Raw genomic sequence first — 5,922 nt, 5'->3', positions numbered from 1 at the left:
GAATGTATTGAAAAAAAAATAAATTGAATCGGTCTAATATCTCTTGAGAAAAATGGTCACGATTATCCCGCCACTTAATTTTATTATATAGAAGATATTATGTTATTGTTAATATAATATCAAAACTATTAATCATTTTGATTTGTTATTTATTAAACTAATGTGCTTACCTTAAAGTAATAATCAGTCTCTCTTCCACAGAAATTGGTATTTTAAAATTGGTTGTTTTATGATAACATTCATTTTCAATTTTGTTGAAAGTGCAGCTTGACAGACTAACCGTTTTAGTATTAATATAAATGAATAACACGACAATATGATTATGTATAAGTATAATATATTATAACGTACAACTGGACAATTTAACGTGACTGTATACACACACTGTATACGCACTGTACGACGGTGGCCGTGCAAGTGATTCTTACATACTTCAAAGGCCCTATATATATATGATTAGTTGAGGTCATCCCGTATCCGTATACAATATAGAAAGCGATAGTAAAAGTGTTGCACAGCTATATCGTAACTGCATAAGTATCTATTAGAAAACGACATTGTACACGCACGTGTGTTTACATTGTTTGAATACTAATATTAATTGTATATTTCAACAAATTTCCTCTTTTATGTAAGAAAGTACTTGTACTTATTCGTGTGTAAGAACAGAATAAATTATCATCAGCTCGAAGCTCTGAATACAAATGATGAAATTCGCCAAAATCAAACCTATCTTTATAAATTTGATGCGGTGGATTATGTTTGCGTTTTTTTTTCAAAATAAAAAGTTTAACCGCCAAACTTTCGGATAGTACAATTTTACGTTGTTCGGTGGTTAACGTCATGCTAACAACAGAAAATAAAATGCACAACTGCCTACAACTTCACAAGTCACAAGCTCCTGCACGTTGCACGTGAGAATTCATCGACGTCAATTTTGCCAACAATACGTTGCGTTGCGTGCAAACGTATAAACGCAACGCACGGATCAGTTAGGACATAGCGTTAGACATGTTGTCCGGGTCACTTCCTTACCACTGAAAATCCGCATGATCTCCCTCTTAGCCAACAGTAATTCACGAACTTTCATTTCCCTTACTTGTTCGTGAAGTGGCAAGAGTAGCGGCTTCCCTTCAAGCTTCCGAATCTTACATTTGTCCAGGCTGCTAGATATGGCTCCCGATATCAGAACCATACTTGTTTTGTTCATCATGGAAAACTCGAAATCCATGATGACGAATTTGATTTCCCTTGCAATTCAAAATTTGTTAATACATTTAAATTTAATTAATACTATCCTTACTCATTCTTTACATAATTATTCTGTTAATTTTTTTTTTTTTTTTTTTAATAAATTTTACCCTTAACTTAAATAAATGTTGATTATTTATTTTTAATTATATATTATTTCTATTCTTATTATATTTCATTATATTTATGTTTTATTTTATTTTAAGTTTTTCATAATATATTTTATTATTATATATTTTACAATCTATTTTATTGGGGGTGGTACGTCTTCTCCCTCTAGTTCTCCTTCATCTATTTTATTCATATTTGGTTTCTTTTTAGCATTTCCTGCATAGAATCTACTTTTACGAATGGGTACCATTTCATATTGTGGTTGCCTCAACGTAGTTAGTTTGCATTTGTATGTTCTATATATAAAATTACTAACATTATTGAGAATATTATTAATCCCAATGTTAAATATAATAAATAATTACGCGTATCGTTTACGGTTTCCTGTCCCGCTTGCTTTACTATTTCGTTATCTATTTCGTTTTGATATAATCTAGCGAATGTGCTACCTCGTGAATTTTTTCTAATTTATGTGCATCTTGTTTAATTATTAATTTAGGTAGATTTACATCCTTCATTTTATTAAGTATCGTGTATTTTATGTTTCCCGATCCTATTTCAGGTATGAAATTTACGTAATATTTAGATTTTATATCCTGTGTGGGACTTAATATTATATCATTACCATATGCCCTATATTCCGGATTTATCGTAATTAAACCTTGATTCTTTATTTTTTGTATATACGGTTCGGTATTGTCTCTACATGTGATTGTCAATGTTTCACCTTTTGTCGTATATATCCAAGTATTTGTATACTTTAATTTATAGAAAATATCTTTCGTAAGTACTAATACTCCTGCTTCGCATGTTTTCGGTAACACGTCCGGATTTTTAAATAACGATATCTCACATGGATTTCTACTACTCGAATGAACAACAGGTGAAAACTCGGGACATATTGTGATTATTTCAGTTTCCTTACAACTTAACAGTTGTGTTTCTGTAATAGTATATTGTGTGGCAAGGGCGGGAAGTGAGCCACACATACTATTTTTTGTGATGCCCCTGCGTTCATGGAAAAGGTTATGCAGGGATCTATGCAACAATTATAGACTATTCTACAAAATATGTTTAAGGGTCCGTTTTACAATCATAGTTTAAACCTCGGTTACGCTTGAACCACTGATTTTACCGGCCGAATTCGGTGGTTTAACCGGAGTTCAACTATTGTAATACGGGCCCTAAATGTTAATGCGTCATTGTTACGTGCAGCCCTTTCAGAATCCAAACGATGATGTAGTTTGAAATAATGTGGTATTATTACCCACCAATAACTTAAAAATAATATATGTTGTCGCGTCCCTCTGTGTCATCCATAAGCACTGTGCTCTGTGACACGACGCGTCCATCACACCGACACTACCCACTGTACATTTTAGTGTAGCATTTTGTCGTATACAACGCGTGGGTGGAGATCGGGTGATCACATTTTGGACGCCTGGTCGTAAAACTAGGAAAAAGTACTATGGGAACGGCGTCTGGATCCAAGCATCAGGTAAACCAGGTAAAACTGGGTAACTGGTGTCCACGTCTGGGAACGGATTCGTAGTGGCTGTCATGTATTTGACGAAAGTGGTTATTGATCAAAGTTGATCAGGCGAAAGTTATCGGTGAGTATACTCCCGGGGACCAAGCCTCTCTGTCGGTGGGAGAATATCACCTGCAGGTTAAATAATACTAATAATATTACTATAATGTTATAATATTATTGTAATATTATCTTTACAAAATTACTATCAGGGTGACTGTTGCTTAAACCATATTAAGCAGCGAATTAGATAGTTCCGCGGCCTCACCAATGGTCGGTAAGGAGTAATGATAAACCTCTAAGCTAAATTGGTAGCTCGGCGAAGATATCCGACACATTACACCCTCGGGTGTAGGCAACATAATTCGTCGGGCGATGCCGACCCAACCGAAAGAAAAGGTCGGTGACTCCTCTGAGGGGGGACGAGCTTCTTCCTCATATTCCCTTCATTGGAGCGGAGGACACAGTCTAAATCTGGAACTTCTGTCCCTATCTACTAGGGGTCGATGAAAGCCCACCTTGTCGTGGTGACCCCGCCCGACCGAACAAACAGTTCGGCGCTAAGAGGTGTTCAACCTGGCCGCAGGTATAAAACGTAGGAGTAAACCTTAAATCACAACATGGTAGTCAACCACGATAATGTTGTTACCGCCCCAGTGGTGTCGGAAGCCACAGGGGTAGTTGATATCGGTCCCTGTAGTCTGGCCGATATCATCTTTACCAGGCAAAGGCGATGCGAAGTGGCAGCCCCACAAACCGACAATGGCTCAATGCCAGCAACAAATAGTAATCTAAGGGCTGCATCGCATTATGACCTCCCTCTTCGCCTGATAGGCGGAAACGGCGATCACGACGACAACAATGCCGGCTTGGCAGTGACTGACTCAGATGGTCTACACGTAGTCACGACCCCGAACAATGTTTGGAAGAGAAAGGCTGGGGACTCCCCGCTTGGCTTGGTACCAGAGAACATTGCATCCAAAAACAAGGCTATCGAGGACCACATTAGGGATTGCAAGGCTTTCCTGCACGATATGCAGACTGCAACCAAAGTGGGCAGGAAGTGGATACAGGGTATAGAGGACTACCTATTGAAGATTCACTCCTGCAGCACCTCCGTTGCCCTAGACGCAGCCGGTATAAGTGGCAAGTACCAAGAGGCAAAGATCGAGTCCTCGAACGCTAATAAGAGACTGGAGGAATTCCTCCAAGATAAGAACATATCATACGCCTCAGCCACCAAACGCAAGGTCCCCGTAACCAAATTGGATGACGACATCATGATTGTTGACACAACACTAGGCACAAACCAGGATCCAGTCAGCAGTAGGCTTACTGGCTATCCGACGTTGGACAGGCAGACGTCAAAAAATAAAAGGAAATCAAAAAGGAGGTAGTTATCCAAAAACCGAAACCAGAAAAGACTCGCAGACGCAAAGAAAGCGCCAGTAAGACCAGCCTTTGTCGTCGAAAATAGTGAGGACAAGGTGACCATGGATGACATCTGGAAAGTGGTAAGTGCTGCCATTCCAAACCCGAAATTGGATGGCTGCAGGAAACTTGCCAACGGCAATTACATTTTGACCTGTTCGGACTCGGGAACAGCAGATGCCATAAGACAGATCAATGCGGGCATTACTATTAAAGAGTCTCGTCCCAGAAGGCCCAGGGTTAAATTAAAAGGCATACCCATTGATTACACGCCGGACTTCATAGCCAAGTCAATAATCGCCCAAAACTAGGGACTCTCCGACTCGGTCCCGGTGGACATAAGGCCACTTTTTAAGCGTGGGAAAAGGATTTCCGTCTGGGTCATTGAGGTCTCTCCCAGGATATACAACCGTATAAACGGCAAGAAGACATACGTGGGGATGACCTCCTCTTTTCCGAGACCATTCAACACAGCACCATATTGCAGGAGATTCCTGCTTACCGATCACAAAACATCCGAATGCAAAGCGGGGTCCAGCACATACCTTCACTGTGCGGAGCCTGGTCATAACAGGAGCGACTGCCTGAAAAGGACTATAAATCCACGTTGCGCACACTGCAAAGGCGAACACGCAACCCTGTCTAGAGACTGTGCGAAATGGGCAGGCAAAGTCAGGACCTTACAGTTAAAGACCGAATATGAGAACTCTAATAACTGTAAAATTAAAGTAATTCAACACATCCTAAACAGGGATCGAATGGCCAGCCACCAGCTAAGGGAAGCGTGCTCGGCCCAAAAGACGGATTTCGTCATTATCCAAGAACCACTTGTCATCCAAAACAGGGTCTATGTCATTGAGCCTCATAAGCAGAGACAAAGACGCAGCTATAGTCGTTCTAAAAAACCGCTTCAAATCTATATCATTAAGTGCCTTTACGTCTAAACACTCAGTCACTTTAAAGGTCACTTACGGTCCAGGCAGACACAACTTTGTGGTCCTGGTATCGTCCTACTTCAAATACAACGTCCCAACGATTGAGCACGTTGAGCGCCTAAATCAAATCTTGATAACGGAACCAAGAACCATCATATGCGCGGACACCAATTGCCACTCCAAACTATGGTACTCTTCCTCCCGCAACCGTCGCGGCAGGATTGTAGAAGAATTTATTGAGAGACATGGGCTACACGTTCACAACCTGCCTGGCAAGCTTGAAACTTTCTGCCGCACTGATAGCCGCTCATCCAACATAGACATCACACTATCGACCGATGCTGTCGGTCCCATGCTTGGCGACTGGATGGTGACCGACCACACTGACAGCGACCACAGAGTCATCACATTCGAACTGGCAACCAATCGACCAGCAAAAATAACCTCACCAAAAGACACTAGGTACCAGACAAAGCTAGTGGACTGGGACCTCTTTGGAACTTGTCTGGCGGAGAAATCGGGGGTATCGCTGATTCCAGCATAAACTCCATGGCTGAAATTATCGACCGAGTATTAAAAACGGCCGCAAACCAAGCGATTCCAAAACGGAAATCCGAAGGAGGTACCCAAAAAAATATTTGGTGGTCACCAGAACTCACCTAC

Source organism: Acyrthosiphon pisum, chromosome X (genome assembly GCF_005508785.2).
Source record: "Acyrthosiphon pisum isolate AL4f chromosome X, pea_aphid_22Mar2018_4r6ur, whole genome shotgun sequence".
Lineage (NCBI taxonomy): Eukaryota > Metazoa > Arthropoda > Insecta > Hemiptera > Aphididae > Acyrthosiphon > Acyrthosiphon pisum.
Note: the sequence above shows the minus strand (reverse complement) of the source record.